Source organism: Artibeus jamaicensis, unplaced genomic scaffold (assembly GCF_021234435.1).
Source record: "Artibeus jamaicensis isolate MK-2021 breed Jamaican fruit bat unplaced genomic scaffold, CSHL_Jam_final scaffold_2375, whole genome shotgun sequence".
Classification (NCBI taxonomy): Eukaryota; Metazoa; Chordata; class Mammalia; order Chiroptera; family Phyllostomidae; genus Artibeus; species Artibeus jamaicensis.
Genome location: NW_026522032.1, coordinates 583,306 through 606,300, shown reverse-complemented (window position 1 = coordinate 606,300; position 22,995 = coordinate 583,306). Strand labels below are relative to the sequence as shown.

At 40.9% G+C, this 22,995-nt stretch overlaps 2 pseudogenes; both read left to right on the top strand.

Moving 5' to 3' along the window:
* Positions 1-1,006: 1,006 nt before the first annotated feature.
* On the top strand, positions 1,007-1,356 carry LOC119035386 (40S ribosomal protein S17-like; annotated as a pseudogene).
* A 13,491-nt stretch (positions 1,357-14,847) lies between these two features.
* LOC119035374 (heterogeneous nuclear ribonucleoprotein A/B-like) overlaps positions 14,848-22,995 on the top strand; it is a 38,517-nt pseudogene continuing 30,369 nt past the window's right edge.

Below are 22,995 nucleotides of genomic sequence, written 5' to 3'. Positions count from 1 at the left end.
AGGAAATTGAAGATCAAAAACTATGAACAGTAAAATGACAACAAACTCACAACTATCAACAATTCAACCTAAAAAAATGAAAACAAATACTAAGCAAACAACTAGAACAGGAACAGAATCAGAGAAATGGAGATCACATGGAGGGTTATCAGTGGGGAGGTGGTGGGGGAAGAATAGGGGGGCAGGTACAGGGAGTAAGAAGCATAGTTGGTAGGCATAAAATAGATGGGGAGAGTTTTAAGAATAGTATGGGAACAGAGGACTCAAAGAACTTAAATGTACAACCCATGGACATGAACTAAGGGGGGGAATGCTAGGGGGTTAGGAGGTACAGGGCAAAGGGGGAAAAGGGGGGAAATAGATCCCTGGCTGGTGTGGCTGAATGGATTGAACTCTTCCCTGTGAACTAAATGGTTGCCAGTTTCATTCCCAGTCAGGGCATATGCCTGAGTTGCGGGCCAGATCCCTAGTAAGGGGCTGTGAGAGGCAACCACACATTGATGTTTCTCTCCCTCCCTTCCCCTCTGTCTAAAAATAAATAAATAAATAAATAAATAAATAAATAAATAAATAAATAAATAAAATTTAAAGGGGGGATTGGAAAAACTGTAAGAGCATAATCAATAAAATATACTAAAAAAACAGAAAACATAAGTGTAAATATTCATGACCTTGTATTTGGCAAAGGATTCTTTTTTTTTAATATTTTATTTATTTATCTTTAGAGGGGCAGGGAAGGAGAGAGAGAGAGAAACATCAATGTATGGTTGCCTTTCGTGCATCCCCTGCTGGGAACTGGCCTGCAGGGAACTGGTCTGCAACCCAGGCATGTGCCCTGACTGGGAATCGAACCTCGATTGTATGGTTCGCAGGCCCGCACTCAATCCACTGAGCTACACCAGCCAGGGCAAGGATTCTTAGATATCACACCAAAAGCATGAACAACAGATTTAGGAAGAATAGATGAATCAGCTGTTTTACTAGGGGCTCACCAAGATGGGGTGATATGCACCAAGACCATGAAGAAAGTGACCGGGTCAACACCAAGAAGTACTACATGTGCCTGGGCAAAGACTTCCACACCAACAAGCGCGTGTGCGAGGCTACGCCATTATCTCCAGAAGAAGCTCTGTAGCATGATAGCAGACTGTGTTATACATCTGATGAAGTGGATTCAGAGAGGCCCCATCAAGCTGCAGGAAGAGGAGAAAGAGAGGAGAGATAATTATATTTCTGAGGTCTCAGCCCTGATCAGATCTCTGCAGTTGTTTCTGACACTTTGGCAGCCTGTCCAACCCGTAGGTCACTCAGCCTACAGCTGGGATGAATTTCAAAACACCATATGGAGCCATTTGAATCTTTCTGCTGTGCTGTAATATTTTCAACAAACCATGGGCAACCTTTAAGAAAAAGAATAGATAAATTAGACTTCATCAAAATTAAAAACTTTTGTTCTTCAAATGATACCATCAAAAATGAAAAGACAATCTATAGGAGTAAATATTTCCAAGTCATTTATCTGATAAAATGGATATATAAAGTACTCTCACAATCCAATAATAAAAATAATAGTCTCTAGGATGACTATTATTAAAAACCCAAACTAGAAAATAACTTGTATTGGAAAGAATATGAAGAAATTGAAACATTTGTGCATTGCTGGTAGGAATGTAAAATGGTGTAGCCACCATGAAAAAAATATGGAGGCCCTGGCTGGTGTGGCTCAGTGGATTGAGTGCCAGCATGAGAACCAAAGGGTAGCTGGTTCAATGCCTTGTTAGGGTACATGCCTGGGTTTCAGGCTGGTTAGGAGCATGTGAGAGGGATTCAATTGATGTATCTCTCACACATTGATGTTTCTCTCCATCTCTTTCTCCCTCCCTTCCTCTCACTCTGAAAAGCAATAAAATCTTTAAAAAATATGTACTATATGACCTACTAAATCTATACCTAGATGTATACCCAAGAGAAATAAAAACATGTATCCATGAGCAAATTGTACACAAATGTTCAAATATTGGTAGCAGCATTAGTCATAATAGCCAAAAATAGAAACCACGCAAATTTCCATCCATTGATAAATAAATAAAATGTGGCATTTCCATATAATCAAATATTATTTACCAATATAAAGAAATGAAGTAGTGATATATGTCATAACATGAACCTTGAAAACTGCACTAAGTATAAGAAACCTGTCACAAAAGTTGTGTGGTTTCATTCATATGAAATATCCAAAGGAAGCAAATCTATACATATAGAAAGTAGATTTGTGGATGCCAGGGGCTGAGTGGGTTGAGAGAAAATGGGGAATAACTGCTAATGGGTACAGTGTTTCTTTTTTTATTATTGATTTTAGAGACAGGAAGGGAAAGAGAGAGGGGAGAGAGGGAGACATTGACTTGTTATTCCACTTACTTATGCATTCATTGGTTGCTTCTTTATTTTAAGATTTTATGTATTTATTTATAGACAGAGAGGAAAGGAAGGAGAGAAACAGAGGGAAAGAAACATTAATGTGTGGTTGCTTCTCACATGCCCTCTGCTGGGGACTTGGCCTGCAACCCAGGCATGTGCCCTGACTGGGAATCGAATCAAAGACCCCTTTGGTTTATACAGGCCAGTGCTCAATCCACTGAGCCACAGCAGCCAGGGCCATTGGTTGCTTCTTATATGTACCCTGACTGGGGTTCAAGCCCACAACCCTGGCATATCAGGATGATGCTCTAAGCAACTCAGCTACCTGGCAAGGTCCAATGCCCACAACCCAGACATGTGCCCCAACTGGGAATTGAACAAGCCACCCTTTGGTTCACAGGCTAGCATTCAATCTACTGAGCTACACCAGTCAAGACTAAAGTACACCAGTCAAGACTAAAGCTGTTATTTTAAAGATGCAGTTATTTTTTAAAGATTTTATTTATTTATCTTTAGAGGGGAAGGGAAGGAGAGAGGGAGAGAAACATCAATGTATGGTTGCCTTTCATGTGTCCCCTGCTGGGAATTGGCCTGCAGGGAACTGGTCTGCAACCCAGGCCTGTGACCTGACTGGGAATCGAACCGCGATTGTCTGGTTCGCAGGCCCGTGCTCAATCCACTGAGCTACACCAGCCAGGTAAAGATGCAGTTATTTTTTTTTAATAAGGGATCTCTTCAGGTTTGGAGATACATATATATATCTCCAATAGATAGGTGATAGTTGAAAGGAAGGAAAGAAGGAAAGGGGAAAGAAAGAAAAAGAAAGGAAGGAAGGAAGGAAGGAAGGAAGGAAGGAAGGAAGGAAGGAAGGAAGGAAGGAAGGAAGGAAGGAAGGGGAAAGAAAGAGAAGGAAGGAAGGAAAGAAAGAAAAGAAACAAAGAAGGAAGGAAAGAAAGAAGGAAAGGAGAGATGTAGATATATAAATAGATCTCCAATGCATATTGTTAAATGAATAAAAATACAAGGTGGTGGGTAAAATCACATAGTTTCTCTAAGAAAGAAGAAAATTTTATACATACACAGTTGCGTATATGTATATGTGTGTATGTATATATGTATACATATATGTATACATATATGTGTATATATACACACATATACATATATGCATGTATATCTCTACATCTTTCCTCAACCAGGGTTTAGAAATTAATGTTCTATGGAAAATTATTTGTGAGATTATTTTCTCAATTCTCCCAAGAATTGCACATAATTATGCCTCCCAGATGCATGGGTGATCAGTTTATTCATTACATCCAATGGATGCATTAGGGCACTAGGGCTTGGCTGTAAACAGATACACAAGACACTAGTTACCACTGGAATTGGGATGGGAGGGTAATTTTTCCTGGCATGCCCTTTTATAACTTTTGAATTTTGAACCGAAAAGAAATATTATTAAAAAAATTAAATGATGTTTAGCTATGAAAAAAGAAAGAAAATAAATTTAACTAAAGATGGGTGAGAAATTAATGAAGTAGACTTTTTTCCTCACAAAGCACTGGATACTAAATTATGCCTACTAGCCGAGAGTGAGAATCTGTAATGGATATAGAAAGGCTGAAGAAATAGGACTTCTGGCCAAGATGGAGGCGTAGGTGGAAACACAGTGCCTCCTCGCACAACCAAGTGTAAAGACAACAAAGTTTTAGTAACAAAAATGCAACCAAAACACAGAAAATTGAATGTATGGAAGTCCGACAACAAAAAACCATTCAGCCAGACCGGTAAGAGGGGCAGAGTCAGCGGCTGGCAGAGTGGGGTTGTGCAGGAAAAAGTGACCAGACCCACCCAGGAGCTCAGGCAGTGATTGGCAGATCCCAGGTGTGGGGTGGCAACAACCAGACCCAGTGGGGGTGCAAGGTGCAGCCACACTTTCACACTCAGATAAACCAGGCCAAGGAGCAAGCAGTGAGACAGACCTCGCAGGCTAGGGCCCTACCAATGGGAATTAAAGCCTAAAAGCACCAACTGGAAAAACTTTCGGGGTTGAGGAGCCGGGAGAAGCTCCCAGGCTCACAGAAAGTTTGTTGGAGAGACCCACAGGGTCCTGGAGGATGCACAGGCCCACACACCCCGGAGCCAGCACCAGGGGGGCCCAGTTTACTTGCAGGAAGCAGTGGAGGGGACCGAGATCCAAGAGAGGACTGAACAAGTGCCATTGCCCCTCTCTGACCCCGCCCCCACATACAGCATCACACCCAGCAACTGGGTGGCCCAGCCCTGGTGAACACCTAGGGCTCTGCCCCTCATATGTAATAGGCGGGAACAGACCAAAACATTATGGCTCAAGAAGAACAGCTCAAAGCCCCAGAGCCAATACTTCTAAGTGACCAAGAGATAGCCAACCTATCAGATGCACAGTTCAAAACACTGGTGATCAGGATGCTCACAGAACTGGTTGATTTTAGTCACAAATTAGAGGAACATATGAAGGCTGCACTAAGTGAAATGAAGGAAATGCACAGGAAAGCAATAGTGATGAAAAGGAAACTGGGACTCAAATCAAGGGAGTGGAACAGAAGGAAGAAAAAAATGACCAAACAGAAAAGGATGAAGAAACAAGAATTCAAAAAAAATGAGGAGAGGCTTAGGAACCTCCAGGACATCTTTAAACGCTCCAACATCCTAATTATAGGGTTACCAGAAGGGGAAGAGGAACGGCCATGGGTGGAAAACTTATTTGAACAAATAATAAAGGAGAACTTCCCCAATATGGCAAAGGCAATAGACTTCCAGGAGATCCAGGAAGCACAGAGAGTCCCAAAGAAGTTGGACCCAAGGAGAAACACACCAAGGCACATCATCATTACATTAGCCAAGATTAAAATGAAGGAGAGAATCCTAGAAGCAGCAAGAGATAAGGGGACAGTCACCTACAAAGGAGTTCCCATCAGACTGTCAGTAGATTTCTTAAAAGAGACCTTCCAGGCAAGAAGGGGCGGGAAAGAAGTATTCCAAATCATGAAATCCAAAGACCTACAACCAAGATTGCTCTATCCAGCAAAACTTTCATTTAGAATGGAAGGACAGATAAAGTGCTTTTCAGATAAGGTCAAGTTCAAGGAGTTCATCAGCACCAAGCCCTTATTTTATGAAATGTTAAAGAGACTTATCTAAGAAAAAGAAGGTAAAAAAATATGAACAGTGAAAGGACATCAAACTCATGGTTATTAAGAACCACACCTAAAATAAAAGCAAACTAAGAGGACAGCTAGATCAGGAGCAGAACCATAGAAATGGAGATCACATGGAGGGTTAGCAACAGAGGAGTGGGAGGAGGAAAAGGGGGGAGAAGGTACAGAAAATAAGTAGCATAGACGGTAGGTAGAAAATAGATAGGGGGGAGGGCAAGAATAGTATGGGAAATGTAGAAGCTAAAGAACTTGTGACACAGGAACATGAACTAAAGGGGGGAGAGGAGGGGGTGCAGGGTGGAGGGGAATGAAGGGGGAAATGGGACACCTGTAATGGCATAATCAATAAAACATATTAAAAAGGAAAAAAAGAAAGGTTGAAGAAATAAAAAAGAGAAGAAATAATAGTGGTCTCTCCAGGACCTTGTAGTGATGGGAGGATATAGGAGGACTCTGAGTACTGGAGGAAAGATGAACTTTTCACATTTGGAGGGAAACAGGAAAGGCTGGACAGAAATTTAAGTTGAAGTAGAGAAGCTGATGTTTGGCTCAGTTTTCTTTAAGAAGGGGAAGCAAGGGCATCTTCAGAATGGGAGGGAACACATGGGCTGCAAACCAAAGGTTGCTGTTTTGATTCCCAGTCAGGGCACATGCCTGGGTTGTGGGCCAGGTCCGAGTAGAGGGCATGTGAGAGGCAACCACACATTGATGTTTCTTTCCCTCTCTTTCTCCCCTCCTTCCCCTTTCTCTAAAAATCAATAAATAAAATCTTTAAAAAAATAAAGAATGGGAGGGAACTGGGACAAAGCCGGCAGTTCCAGGTGAAGGAAGGTTTGGAGCAGCATGTATGGGGAATGGGAACAAAAGCTGCCTAGTGACAGCAAAGGGAGGGCTATGTGTTGCGGTTCAACTGGATTTCATTGGGGGTGTCCTGCATTTCACTTGGAGCTCCACATGGGAGGACAGTCACCGCCAACTACAGTGTAAGTTCAGGTCTAGGCAATGAACACGGGAAGTTTTCTGGAGACCTTATCACATGACAGTGGGCTGAAAAAACTAAAACTATTGAACTTAAAATGAATCTTTTTAGGCAGACATGAAAAAGGAGCCACAGACAATAGGTCAAATATTTGATTGTTTGCCATCTAAATGGGCGCAGATTTAGGAACGCTTCTAGTTCTAAGGTTCTGAGATTTGTTCCTTAGCATTGTGATTTTCCCAAATGGACTATAAGCATTTGCTGATTGGTGAAAGAATCTGTAGGACTGAAAACGGACCACCACTGGAGTGTCGGCGGTATAAGGAGTGAACGAGAGGGGAGGAAAGGGAGGGAGTAGATCTAAAGGGCACGGTGAAAATATCTAATGCCATATTTGACTGATTCAAACATGCACATTTCTTCATGCTTTTAAGACTTCTGAAATCGAGAGGCATCTTACCAGGAATGCAACCTCAAAACTGCTCTTTGCCAGCAGCGGTGGTGATGTAGCTGTCATTGCCTGACACCTTGTGGTAAGATCAGGGAAGCGCACTTGCAGAACGGTTGTCGGCAACTTGGAAGAAAATCCTGGATTATAATAATACAACACTCCTCCCTCCACAGAAATACTGCATGAATACTGCCTTCATGACAAAGACAGTAATAGTATGTGCCAAATCTGGAACAGGTCGACTGAGCCAAAAGGTAGCTCGGAAGAGTCCGATTCTAAATCTAAAGATATCTTAGCAATACCTTAACCAATTTATTTCTATTCAGTGTCCTTTGTAAAGTATGCATGAGTGATATATGGCAAAAATTCATTTCTAAGTAGGTCTTAAAGAACATTCTCCATAGTAATAAAGTGTAAATTTTAAAAGCTAAAATAATGTTTGATCATTGAATGGGCAATATTTTGCTCTTAGTGGTGCATAAAATCAGGATATGTCTTATAGTCAGTCGATGATGTAGCAGATTAGATGAAATACAGTAATTGTACATGTGAACAATACCTACTAGAGTCCCATGTATTAGGTACAAAACATGTTCATCTACTGAGCATTAACTGATGTATTCATTCATTTATGCCACAAATATTTACTTAGAGTCCACAACATGCCAGGTACCAGATGCTGGGTGCACAATGGTAAATAGGACAGACAGAGCCTTCCCTCTCATGGAGCTTCATTACCAGACGAGGCAGTAGTTCCCAAACTGGTCCCTCAAAATTAGTTCCTCAAGATACTCCAGACAAAAGTTAGTTCTGTGGTCAGATTAGTTTGAGAAATGTTGTATACTAAAGTCATTTTGTCAGAATTTACATGATCTCATTAAAGCTTTTACTTTTATTCATTTTTTTAATATTTGTTTTTCATACCTGTTCTCTTTTTTTTTAAAGATTTTATTTATTTATCTTTAGAGGGGAAGGGAAGGAGAGAGGGAGAGAAACATCAATGTATGGTTGCCTTTTGTGTGTCCCCTGCTGGGAACTGGCCTACAGGGAACCAGCATGCAACCCAGGCATGTGCCCTGTATGGGAATCAAACTAGTGATCTTTGGTTTGCAGGTCAGTGCTCAGTCCACTGAGCCAAACCAGCCAGGGCACATTAAAGCTTTTTTAAATCCTGTGGTAAAGCAGCTTGCTTAATTTTGTGTCACTCTGCATATTCCAAACTTATAAATGATATAAAAAATACCCAGAGTCACAATTGTGATACTTAATACAAAAATAACTCTTACAAACCGGTTGGAAAAACACAAAACAATATGGGCAAAGGACATTAACAGGCGATTTACGGAAAAAATTACATCTAACAAATGCTCCACCTCACTCACATTTCAGAAATACAAATTAAAACAATGGGAGGGCAGACTTCTGTCGACCTGACTGGCAAAGACAGAAAAAGATTAATGATAGTGTTATGAAGATTTAGGGAAGGAGATGCTCCCATTTACTGCTGCAGTGGGAAGTGAGTCAATGCTTGAAGAGTACAACATGGCAACAGCTACCAATTTTGCTTCTATTAAAATACTTGCACAGGTGCCCAAGATGTGTGTACAAAGGCTGTCCACTCTAGCATTGTTTAAATAGTGAAAAACTGGGAAGAACCCAAATGTCCATCAATTGGGCATTTAACCAACTATACTACATCCACACAAAGGTCTACCATGAAGTCATTTTAAAGATAAGAGAGTTCTCATTGAGGATATCTGACTAAAGATGTGTGCTTATCTCCTTCCCTTTTGACATCCCATTAAAATGGTAATAAAGAAGTAAGCCCTTAACGGTGAATAAAATGGGTTTAACAAATTTCTGGAAGATTGGAAATATGTCGACTGATCAAACAGAATGGGACTAACCAATGTACCTGGCAGAATCTCAGAAAGGCTCCCATTTTAGAGCTGGCAAGTATTCAAGGTCAAAGTAAGAAGGGATTCTGAAAACTGGGAGTAAATTGGAAGCCTGTCTATGCAACCAATGTCCCCATTAGCTCTGCATGATTCCCCCAACCATCACCTCCATACTCAGCATAATTAACCCAATCTTTACTGAGTTAAGAAAAGAAACAGCTGTGGCTGGCATGGCTCAATGGATTGAATGCCAACCTTCGAACCAAAGGGTCTCCGGTCTGATTCCCAGTCAGGTCACATGCCTGCGTTGCAGGCCAGCTCCCCAGGTCCCCAGTTGGAGGCACATGAGAGGCAACCACACATTGATGTTTCTCTCCCTCTCTTTTGCCCTCCCTTCCCCTCTCTAAAAGTAAATTTTAAACAATCTTTAAAAATAAAAATAACAAATAAACCAAGAAAAGAAACAGAAAAAAAGAACAGGACTCGGTAGAAATAGAATAAATGCCAGGAGAAAATTAAAAAGTAGTATACGTATTGGTGCCCTACAGCAAATAAAAACTTAACTCTTTTATATCTGGCATTTGGAGTCGTGCAGCCCAAAGGCAGGTTCCAAACCCAAGTCTAAAGAGAAGGCTGCTAGTCACAAGCCCTGACCAGTTACATAGACAGTCTAACTCTGTATTCAGGGCAGAGATCTAGTGAGAAAATGCATCTACATACTTAAAGTAGAGGGACCTATATCAACGACCTATTCTTCCATTTATAAATATGAAGAAACAACCCAATACCATCAGAAATATGAAGAAACCCTCCCTGGTGTGGCTCAGTAGATTGAGTGTTGGCCTGCAAACCAAAGGGTCATTGGTTCAATTCCCAGTCAGGGCACATGCCTGGGTTGTGGGCCAGGTCTCCAGTAGGGGGTGCGCGAGAGGCAACCACACGTTGATGTTTCCCTCCCTCTCTTTCTCTCTTCCTTCCCCTGTGTCTAAAAATAATTAAATTAAATCTTTAAAAAAAGAAATAAAAAGAAAAACAGCATTGTGGGAGAAAAAAACAGACAAGATAAACAGAACTAACCCCAGAGGAATAGATAATTCAGAGAAGAGAAGATGTTAAGGGCTTACTAAGACCAAAGAGGGGAAAAAAAGGACAATACTTAGACACTATATCATTTTTATACTATCAGAAATAGAGAGGCCCTGTCCAGTGTGGATCAGTTGGTTGGCCATTGATCCGCAAAGCAAAAGGTCGCTGGTTCGATTTGCCATCAGGGCACATGCCTGGGCCACAGCCTGGTCCCCAGTTGGTCGGGGTGTGTCTGAGAAGCAACCGATCCCAATCGATGTTTCCCTCCCTCTCTTTTTCCCTCTCTTCTCCCTCTCTAGCAATTAATAAATAAAATCTTTTCAAAAGAAATAAAGAAAATTGTAGATGCTTGCATAAAGAAAAAGTAGATTACCCATAAAGAAACACAAATCAGATTTGTCACTAGCAATATTGGATGCTGGAATAACACTAATACTCTTAGAAAAAGTGATTCTGAACCTAGAATTTAAAACCTAGCCAAATCACTAATCAACTATGAGTACAAGAAGATATTTTTAGAAATGTAAGAACTCAAAATAATATCTCTTGCACAGCCTTTCTTAGTATATTACTTGGAGATATACTCCAACAAAACCAGGGTAAATCCAAGAAAGAAAACAACATGACAAACAAGAAACAGTACACTTAACTCATGAATCCAGTGACAAAAAAACTCCAGGATTAAAACTGTAAAGTAGGTCTGGAAAGCAATGAGTCCAATTTAGAAAAAGAAACCAGGGTGCTACAGAAAGAATATCTTCAAGAAGAATGAAAGAGGTTCCGAACAAAGCAACAAACAACAAATGTTGGAGAGGGTGTGGGGAAAAGGGGTCCTTAGTTCACTGTTGGTGGGATTGCAGACTGGTACAACCATTATGGAAAACAGTATGGAATTTTCTCAGAAAAATAAAAATTGACCTGCCTTTTGACCCAGCAATTCCACTGCTAGGATTATACCCCAAGAATCCTAAAACATCAATTTCAAAGAACCTATGCACCACAATGTTCATAGCAGCACAATTTACAATAGCCAAGAGTTGGAAGCAACCTAGGTGCCCATCAGTAAATGAATGGATCAAAAAATTGTGGTACATATACACCATGGAATTCTATGCAGCAGAGAGAAAGAAGGGAGCTACTACCTTTTGCAACAACATGGATGGAACTGGAAAGCATTATGCTGAGTGAAATAGGCCAGGCATTGAAGGACAAATACCATATGATCTCACCTTTGACAGGAAGCTAAAGAATAAAACAAACAAGCAAACAGAATAAAAACAAAGACGCTGAAATAGAGAACAAGTGGGCAGCGACCAGAGGGGAGAGGGAAGGGAAGTTAAGGGGAAAAAAGGGGGAGGGATTTTGAGGAACAAGTATGAAAGACACAGAGATGAGGACTGGGGGGGAATGGGAGGGAGGGGGAGACCGGGCGGGGGGGTGGGGTGGGATGGGAGAAATAGATAAAAAAAAATGTACTTGAAAAGTAACTAAATAAAATTTAATATTAAAAAAAAAGAAGCTGGAGCATATTTATGATTTCATTAAGTCGTTATTATAAAATATAAAAGGCAATTGGAAACTTCAGCAAGAGCAAACAAAAACTATACAAGAAAATAATGACAGAAATATGAAGCAAGATTTCCATTCCTGGTTCTATGGTGGACCAAGGATCTGAACCAGCTCTCCCACAGGAAAAAAAAAAACATTTAAAAGACTGGATAAAACATGCCTTGGCTGGCGTGACTCAGTGGATTGAGCACTTGACCTGTGAACCAAAGGGTCTCGGGTTCAATTCCTAGTCAGGGCACATGCCTAGGTTGCAGGCCAGGTTCCCAGTAGGGGACGCATGAGAGGCAACCACACATTGATATTTCTCTCCCTCTCTTTTTCCCTCACTTCCCCTCTCTGTAAAAATAAATCAATAAAATATTTTAAAAGGCCAGATAAAACATAAAACACCTATTAAAAGCATCAAAGAACTGGTAAGATAGGAAGAAATTATTATGATAAAATAAAAGGGAACCCAGAAAGGCATGTGGTGCACTGAAGCTGCCTTTGCCCTGGGAGTATTTGCAAAACCTAGTGACCTTCAGCTAAAATATTTGTGGACTCCTAGGTCCATCTAAGGTAGAAAGTACTGGGAGTGGGAAAGACCCTCTTTCTGCAGCCCTGGCTTTTAGCTGGGTCCTGAAAGGACTATAACCTCAAATAAGGGCAAATGAGAAAGCAGTCTCACCACACCCCACTTCCCCAGCTCCAGGGGACTGAAGGAAAAGTTGTTTTGCTGCTCTGAACAGAGTAGGGGAGAGAACCATGCCCCTGAGAAACTGAACCATCAATCACTTGGTCCTTGCTCAAATTACAGCTCAAATATACATCATCTAATGGTAAAAAAAAAAAAAAACCCACTGGACTTAAATGCCTAGCAGAAGGAAACAAATGCTTTCAGAAAGAATGCCCTTTTACTCAAAGCCTCAAAAAATTCGCACAAATAATTTTCTAAGGAAAATGAGCAGCTCACTACCAAAAAATACTTCAACATACTTCTGTCTCACCAGAAAGACAATTTAAAAAAATATTTTAAAATACCAATTTTTGACAAGGATGTGGCACAATCTGAAATTCTGGTAATCACTAATTGCAATGTACAACTGCTTTGGGAAACTATTTACCAGTATCTAATAAAGACAAACACACATTTACTCCAGGACCAGCAATTCCAATCCTAGGTAAACATTCAACAGAAATTTGTGCATGTAACAAGAATATTCATAGCATCTTTTTTGTAATAGTCAAACATTAAAATATGGCCCCAATGTCCATCCCCAGGAGAATAAATGAATAAATAGTGGCATATAGTCAGCATTAAAAGGGAACAAATTTTTTTTAAGATTTTATTTATTTATTTTTAGACAAAGGGGAAGGGAGGGAGGGAGAGAAGGAGAGAAATATCAATGTGTGGTTGCCTCTCACATGCCCCCCACCGGGGACTTGGCCTGCAACCCAGGCATGTATCCTGACTGGGAAGTGAACCAGCGACCCTTCGGTTTACAGGCTAGCACTCAATCCACCGAGCCTCACCAGCCAGGGCAAAAGGGAACAAACTTTTGATACTGGCAACAACATGAACGAATCTCAAAAACTATGCTAAGGAAAAGAATGCAGACAGAAGAAAAGTTCATTCATTTATCAAAACTCTTCAAACTGTACATGTAAAATAGGTACATTTTTTTAAAGATTTTATTTATTTATCTTTAGAGGGGAAGGGAAGCAGAGAGAGAGAAATATCAGTGTATGGTTGCCTCTCGTGCGTCCCCTGCTGGGAACTGACCTGCAATCCAGGCATGTGCCCTGACTGGGAATCAAACCGCGATTGCGTGGTTCGCAGGCTCAATTGACTGAGCTACACCAGCCAGGGCTTGTACATGTAAAATAGGTACATTTTTAAAAGATGATTAAGCCCTGGCTGGTGTGGCTCAGTTGGTCAGAGTATCGTCCTGTACATCAAAAGGTTAGGGGCTTGATCTCTGGTTGGGGAATGCATAGGAGGCAACCAATTGATGTCTCTCTCTTCCTTCCTCTCTCTCTCTTCCTCTCTCTCTAAAATCAATAAGCATATATTTTTTAAATATTTTCTTTATTTATTTTTCGAGAGAGGGGAAGGGAAGGAGAAAGAGAGGGAGAGAAACATCAATGTGTGGTTGCCTCTCATGTGTCCCCTGCCGGGAACTGGCCTGCAACCCAGGCATGTGCCCTGACTGGGAATCGAACCGCGATACTCTGGTTCACAGGCCTGCGCTCAATCCACTGAGCTACACCAGCCAGGGCTATAATAAACATATTTTTAAAATATGATTAAACTGGTTTTAAAGCCTATGAAAATGAGAAACAAAATAATTACAATAAAAATTTAATGGCCAAGATGATTCTTGGAAGGTGGTGAGGTGGCATAGCTTTTTAATATCCCACCCCCACAAATTCCTCTATAAAAACCAAGAAAATAGGATAGAAAAGCCAAAGGCCCATGGATAATATCTGCAATAAAACTAGGTATCAAGAAACGCCCTGGCTGGTGTGGCAGCATGGAATGAACACCGGCCTGCAAAGCAAAGGGTTGCTAGTTTGATTCCCAGTCAGTGCGCATGTCAGGGTTGTGGACCAGGACCCCAGTGGATGGTGCAAGAGGCAACCACATATTGATGTTTTTCTTCCTCTCATTCTCCCTCCCTTCCCCTCTGTCTAAAAATAAATAAATAAAATATTTATTAAAAATATATCTTCATGAGCCCTAAAATATGAAGAAGGGTGACAAATTACTAATAGCTAGAAGACATGAGTGAGATCAACAACTGTATAAAAGGAAGAAGAGAGGCGCTCACAGGTGTGGTGGAGGCGCTGGCAATACTGGAGCAGCATGGGCTCCATGGACACCACGAGATTCAAGGTGGCAGCCTCTAGCTCCAGAGGTGCCGGATCACATCTGTCACTGCCCTATGGAACTTCCTCAGAGACCACTGCTGCTGAGCAGCCAAAGAGCCTCACACCATGGAGACCTTCGATCTAGTACCTGGAGGTGCTAAGTGGATCAGAACTGGAAGCCTAGATGTGACTTCAGAGGCCTCTTGACTGTGGATGTGTTTGTATGTGTCTTTCACTACAGCTGGAACCTGGGGGTGGCCAGCAAACTTCTAGATCACAGGGGGCCTTTGGGTTTCTGCATGCTGTAGGACTTTAGTGACCCATTTGAAAGTGTCAAGACTATCTGCACAGTTCCGGGATGGGGGGTGGGGAGTGCCAGCCAGTTTCGCTGTGCAAGCCATGACACACTTCCCCAACAATAAATCCAATGCAGAAGATGAAAAGCACGAGGAAGAAACTGAGACCTCTGGCCTTCAGTACCAGGAGGCAGAAGGTTCAGTGAAAAATGGCTCAGGAGGAACAGGCAGAGACCAACTGACACACTCGGGACAGACCTGGAGGACACAGTGGCCTCGGTGCTAAGGGTCCACTCCCACACAGTGACTTTCCCATACAGGAGGGTGCTGAGTGTGCCTCATCCAAATAAATGGGGTCTCCCTCCCACGCTAGACCTGCCTCACATGCACTCTTGGGGACAGCTGTGTCAGGTCACTTGGATGTACAGGGGTAGGGGGCTGATATGACTATCTCTGGCCAGCATTCCATTCATAGCAAGAACCCAGCTCTCACTTTTCCTTCCCCTGGTGACTCACTCTGTTTCAGGGCATCCGTGCCTACCTTTGAGAAAAGATTCTTGGGCTGAGAGAAGCTTTGTGTCAACATGGGTTTCAGGTAGGACCAACTTTCACAGCACATTCAGCATAGTCACAGAGCCCAGCAAATGACCAACTACTCCAATAGAGATTAACAACCCATCCACACCTGTCATTTAACTTGAGACTCGTTGTTGAGTTATTTCTGCTTTACTAAAATCAGGGCTGATGTGTTTACTTAGTATCATTCTGGAAAAAAAGAAAAATAAACAAAACAGTGATTCTTGTAAAAATAATAGAAATAAAAAGATATGGATTTCTACAGGACAGTTAGAGATAAAAATGTACACTGGGTTGTCTAAAGGCTGTGCATATGAATGGAGAGAAGAACTTTAAGTTGGAGACTGCTTTGGTCTTGTTACATGACTAATACTGTTTTCTTTTTTTTTAAGATTTTCTTTATTTATCTTTAGAGGGGAAGGAAAGGAGAGAGGGTGAGAAACATCAATGTATGGTTGCCTCTCATGAGTTCCCTGCTGGAACTGGCCTGCAACCCAGGCATGTGCCCTTACTGGGAATGGAACTGCGATCCTCTGGTTTGCAAGCCCGTGCTCAATCCACTGAGCTACACCAGCCAGGGCCTATTTTCAATCAAAGTATCTAATGTAAAATTATTTTCACTGTTTTAATATTTGGATGGCCAAATCAGTGTATTCCTCAAGGTTTTTTTACTTAACTATCTTACATGCAGTGTCTTCCCATAACCGTACATTATATAATTTTTGACTTTTTTTATAAGATTTTATTTATTTATCTTTAGAGGGGAAGGAAAGGAGAGAGGGAGAGAAATATCAGTGTATGGTTGTCTCTCACGTGTCCCCTGCTGGGAACTGGCCAGCACCCCAGGCATGTGCCCTGACCAGGAATCGAACCGCGATCCTCTGGTTTGCAAGCCCGTGCTCAATCCACTGAGCTACACCAGCCAGGGCAATTTTTGACTTTTTAAAAAGATTGTATTTATTTACTTTTAGAGAGAGGGAAAGGGAGGGAGAAGGGGAGCAAGAGAAACATCAATGTGTAGTTGCCTCTCACCTGGCCCCCACTGGGGACCTGGCCTGTAACCCAGGCATGAGCCCTGACTAGGAATTGAACCGGCAACCCTTCAGTTTGCAGGCCGGTGCCCAACCCACTGAGCCACACCAGCCAGGGTTATAAGTTTCAACTTTAATTAAATATTTTGAAAGAAAAAAAAAGTAAGCAGACAAAAGCAATGGGTCATCTGACAAACCAAAGAATCCCCAAATAGCCAAAATTATTCACTGAGAAATTCAAAGGGCCAATTTGAGGACAGCAGCTAAAAGTGGGAGAGGTTTTGTATATTCCAGTAGCAGAGCAGTGGTAAGATGTAAAGGAGCTACAATAATCTGAGCCTGGGGCAGCATGAGTCCCATGAACTCTCAAAACTAACCAGTTAATGTTCCTTTCCAGGACAAAGTCCCACAATGAACAGAAACTACTGGGAGTAGAATCCAAACTAAGCTGTGCAGCAAGAGAACATCCAGGTCAAAGTAGGCGAGGGGAGCAGCACCAGGATATCATTTTTTTAATTTTATACAAATGCAACAGAAGAGGGAGCTCAAAAGCCATAAAATTGGAAAACCTACTCTAAATCCACCCTCCTAAAATTTAAAAGAAAACTTACATAAACATTAGTAACAGAAAAGGATCAAGGTTACATATATCATTATAAAAAAGAGAACAAGAATAACATTTCTTGACAATGAAAGCATGAACAAAATACAACACCACAAAAAGATGAAAATTACAACCTATTATTTTTAAAAAAGTAAAAAGACATTAAGAAAGAATAGAACCCTGGCTGGTGTGGCTCAGTGGATTGAGTGCCAGCCTGTGAACCAAAGTGTTGCTGGTTCAATTCCCAGCCAGGGCAGATGCCTGGGTTGTGGGCCAGATCCCCGGTAGGGGGTACATGAGAAGCAACCACACACTGATGTTTCTCTCCCTCTCTTCCCGTCTCTCTAAAAATAAATAAAATATTTTTTGAAAAAAGAAAAAAAGACAAGATATGAAATAATACAAATCAGAATTACAAAAACTCAAAAGTTCTAGCCCTGGCTGGTGTGGCTCAGTGGATTGAGTACCACCCTGCTAACCAAAACGGTAGCCAATTCAAGCCAAGGACAGAGGCCACAGAAGGAATCATACTGACTTTCTACAACAGAGGTTACAAACTATTGTCAACACGTAATCATTCAGGAAGATTGTTCTCATGATCCCTTCCTGAGGAATGTACTAGAGAATAAATTTTAGAAAACCAAAATAACTAGAAAGACATTGACATAAGCACCAGTAGTGAGCATTAAATAAATATGAACATACACACAAACTCATAGAACTTAGAATCACTGATGGTTCTGACTAAAAGACTATAGTGTACTGTTGCCATAAAGAGGGGGAGTGGAGAGAGGATATGCAAAATACATATTTTGGTATTTATAATCATACTGGTGGTGGCATTATTGTTGTTCTGAGACAGTTGTGCATGTGAGTGGGATAAAGCAAATGACTCATTACATGGTATTCTAATCCTACTGGGTTGGCCAACAAATCCTTTTAGTTTTCCCTGTAAAATAAGAGATACATGTTTCATTTTCATCAATAACTTTATTAATTTTGATATTTGGAGTATATCAGCTATCTCCCACATTCTGTAATGTTGATGTTCTCAGTTAAAGTCTCAATTTGATCACTGTGAACTTCAACTGGTCCACCTGACCGTGGGGCATTGTCCAGTGAGAACTCTCTGACACAAAACTTCACAAACCACTTCTGACACCTTTGATCATTCACAGCGCCTTCTCCATGCATTGTACAAATATTTTTTTTACATTTCAGCGGCATTTTTAGCTTTCCTGAAATAATAAAGCATAATATACCAAAATGTTCCATATTCTCTTCCATCTTCCATATTAAAATGGCTACAAAAATTCACCAATTTTGATAAATTTTTAAAAATGCATGCTGATATGACAGCTGTCACAAAACAATCTAACAAAATTGTTTTGAATGAAGTTAAAGACAACTAAGTGTTACTAGAGCCAACTTCTGGTGAAAAAATGAACTTTTTGGTCAACCCAATATTATCCCCTATATTTTCTGGAACTGTGATTCTTAAGTATAAAAGAAAGGAGATTCGGATGTAGGATAGAAGTTTAGGAAATCTCTGTAGGCTGAATGGCTGTAACTATGAGCATTGCTAGCATCCAAATTGTTGTCTTGAAATACCATTTCCCATTAAGAAGAATCCAGGGCTTTTTTGAAAAGTGGCTGATTCCAGATCTGGGGAAGGAAATGTACAAGATAAGTGTGAAATATCAAATGTGTTCAAATCTATGAGTTCACAATCTTTCAATCTTTGTTAAAAAATAAATAAAACTATACATATTAAGACTATGCAAAGGGTGTCTAAAATTATACAGCAAAGAGTTAACAGTTTATGTCTTGGGACTAGGATTATGGAGCATTTTTCTCTCAAAGTCGCAACTTTCTAGATTGTTTAGAATTAAATAAGTGTATGTGAATTTTGTAATTAGCAAAAATGGTGATTAAAAATCAAAAAGGGAGCCCTGGCTGGTGTGGCTCAAGTGGATTGAGTGCCAGCCTGAGAACCAAAGGGTCGCCAGTACGATTCCCAGTCAGGGCACATGCCTGGGTTGCGGGCCGGGTCCCCAGTAGGGGGCACATGAAAGACAACCATACACTGATGTTCCTCTCCCTCTTTTTCTCCTTCCCTTCTCCTCTCTCTACAAATAAATACATAAAATCTTTTTTAAAAATCAAAAAGATAAAGAACTGTGATAATAGCATAGTTCTCAAGAACAAGTTATAAAATGAGGCATTCTCATGGACTGAATCAAAATGGAGCAATGACTAACCCTAGACTTTGCTATATGATCAGAATAAAGTTTCCTGCCTTGGCTGGTATGGCTTGGTGGATTGTGCATGGGCCTGTGAAGCAGAAGGTCACAGGTTTGGTTCTCAGTCAGGGTGCAAGCCTGGGTTGCAGTCCAGGTCCCCAGTGGGGGACACATGGGAGGCAACCACACATTGGTGTTTCTCTCTTGCTCTTTCTCCTTCCCTTCCCCTCTCCCTAAAAATAAACAAATAAAATATTTAATTAAAAAATAATAAAGTTTCCTAAACTGACTTTGAGACTGGTTTTGAATTATTGCTCAAAATTCATTGTGTTGAATAGCTAGCAGGCTGTTATTAGTAATAAAACTTCATGTATCTCTACACATGGTTCAGTACATCAGAAAAAGAAGAGTAGAAGCATGTTTTAAGGTTGAGCCATTTTGTTGCCTTCTACTTTGGTGGGGTGCAAGGATCAGAGGGGAAGGCTTCACAGAGGGATCAGTCCGATGTTTCACCATTTAACCTTTAGGTCACGAATGTCCAGTGTGACTCCCAGAGGAGCATGGCAAACTCTCAGGCCCCATCCAGACCCATCAAATCGGCATCTCTGGGGGAAAGGGTCCAGCCATATGTGTTTCAGGAAAGCCTTCTAGGCAAGGTTGCCAGATAAAACACAGGATGCTCCAGTTAAATTTCAATTTCAGACAAATAACAAATGTTAGTGTAAGTATTTGCGATAATGGGACATACATTCAAATTCATGTTTCACTGGGCATCTAGGGGTTTTTCTCTGTTTTTAGCTGTGTGGGTTTTTTAATTTATTCTGTTTTTCATGAACCTGTCAACCTGCTGTCCAGGTTGATCTATGCTGAACTTCGTAAACAATGGGCGTAAAGGTTGAGAGGATGGCACCTTGATGGAGAGAGATCTAACTGCACAACATTTTAAAGCATGGATGGAATCCCACAGATATGACTGGCATCTCCATGTGACAAAGGAGATTGAGAGGCATGAGCCAAAGAGCCTAAGGGTGTAGAGTAAAGTTTGGTAGCAGAAAGGGCCTGTGTTTTCCCAGGAACTTCGAGCACATTGTGTGACTGCTACTCTAGTGCCCATGGGGTACTGTTCTGTGAGCCCCTGAAGCAGTGGTTCTCAACCAGGGGTAACTGCTACCCTGGCCATGTCTGGAGACATTGTGGTTGTCACAACATAGTGGACTACAGGAAGGTGGACTACTGAGTAGAGGATGGAGATACTGGTGAACATGATACAGAGCACAAGGCGGCCCCTCTCATCCCCACAATAAAGAATTATCTATCTGCAAACATCAAGTTCCAGGACTGAGAAACCCTGCTGGAAAGCACATCATTGTGGAGAAAGAATTTCTTCGCCATAGCCTCACCCTTAACCCCAACCCTGTGACTCTGCTCTTGAAGGAGGCCTTTGCATTGCATTGCAGAGATTTTATACCTAAACATTTCATAAGTCTGGACATGGCCATGCCACTAAATTCTCCAAGCTTTTATATCCTAACCTGTACAATTTGGGTAAAATTATGTACCTCCTGTGGTTATTGCAGGGATTTTTTTTTTAATTCTGGCTTTACAGATGTTATCTATTCATTTATTAGCAAGAGGGGAAGAGAGGGAGAGCAAGATAGATCTCTTGCCTCTTATATCTGGGACCAAACCCCCAACCCAGGCATGTGTTCTGACTGGGAATCAAACGTGACTTTTCGCTTTGTGGGATGATGCCCAGGCAAGTTGGTCACACGGGCCAGGGCTATTGCTGGAATTAGGTGAAGTAAATTTCACAGTTTAGATTCAAACATTTATTGAACACCTATACTCCTCTGTCTGCTGCTTAAATGCTTCATTTACAGGGGTTCTATTCAGCTCTTCTTTCACTTTACACTATTTTCAAGAATGATCCCATTTCTAGATTCCACGTAGATGATGCTGGCTATCATCTCTAAGTTGTTAACCCCCATTCCATCATCCCCTGACTTTAACTGTCCTTGGAACTAAGGCTCATATCTTGAGTTGCTTACTAGATGGGTCATCTAGATGCTCCTAGATACCCCAAACTTAACAAGTTCTGAATTCAATTCTAATTAAGGTGATCTACAGAAGAAATTCAAGTTGCTACAAACATATGAAAAGAAGCCCAAACTCGCTTAGCCATCAGGAAAATGCAACATTTCTCATAAAGGTTGGCAGGAATTAATGAGAAGGATAACATCCGGTATTGGTGAAGATTACAGTAAACAGTCACTTTGATACAATGGTGATACAAGTATGACTTGTTAGCCCCGCTGGTATGGCTCAGTGGATTGAGTGGCAGCCTGTGAACCAGAGGGTCACTGATTTGATTCCCAGTCAGGGCACATGCCTGGGTTGAGGGCCAGGTTCCTGGTAGGGGGTGCATGGGAGCAACCACACATGGATGTTTCCCTCTCTCCCTCCATTCCCCTCTGTAAAAAATAAATAAGTAAAATCTTTAAAAAAAGAAATATGACTTGTTATAACCTCTTAGGAAAGAAATGAGGCAATATCTATTAATATATAAAATACTTATATGTCCCCTATATGCCAAGGAATTTGCCACACAGGTCCATAGGGTGCATGTATAAGGATGTTTATCACATTGTTGTTTGTGTTAAAGTTGGAGGTAATCTGCTTACCTACCTCTGGAGAAATGGATGGGAACAATGTGGTAGTACTATGCAAAGACAGAGGAATGCCTTAGATGTATATACATAGCAACATAAATATTGGAATGGTTTTGATAATATGTAAAACATAGGAATGGTTTTTCCAACAGGGTGCTGCTGAGTGAAAAATAAGCCATTGGAATGTCTAACACAATGCAATTTATGTAATTTAGATAATACATGAATGAAACAACAATTTGCCTTTTATAAGAATACATTAGAACAGAAGGATATACATGAAGGAAGGGTTGACTGTGAGCTAAAGAGGGCATGGGAGTGGGGAATGGAGCTAAAAAATAATACACAAACAAACTAGTGGAAAATCTTACATGGGCCAATGGTGATAATGTGCTACACACTAAAGAATATGATTGACTCAACCCACAACTCGGAGGATCTCCCCCAAATTCATAATAACATATCGTGTGATCCTACGGTCTGTTCTCATCTTTTGCAACTAACAATAATGCTGCAATAAATATTCTTTATATGTATATTTTATATTGGTGATTATATTTTCATATCATACATTTTTAATTGTGATAGCTCCACATATAGAATATTATACAATTATTAGAAGGGATGGGTTACAAAGAAATCTGTGCCAAGACACATCATAATTAAACTTCTGAAAATGATAGAAAAAATGTTGAAGTCAGCCAAAGTGAAAAGATGCATTACTTATAGGGGAACATCGATTTGAATGATAGTAGATTTCTTTTTTTTTTTTAATCCTCACCTGAAGATATGTTTTTATTGATTTTAAAGAGAGAGGAAGGGAGAGAGAAAGAGAGAGAAACATCAATGTGAGAGAGAAACATCAATTGGCAGCCTCCCATAAGAACCCTGACTGGGTATTGAACCTGCAACCTAGGTATGTACCCTGACTGAAAGTCAAACCTGCAACCTTCTGGTGTACAGGACAACACCACAACCAATTGAGCCTCCTGGCCAGGGCAATAGCAGATTTCTTATATGAAACCATGCAGGCCAGAAAGAAGAGGCTCAATGTTATTCAAGTACAGAAAGAAATTAACTGTCAGATTAGGGCAGTGATATACAAGATGAGCCTGGATCTTCTGGTAG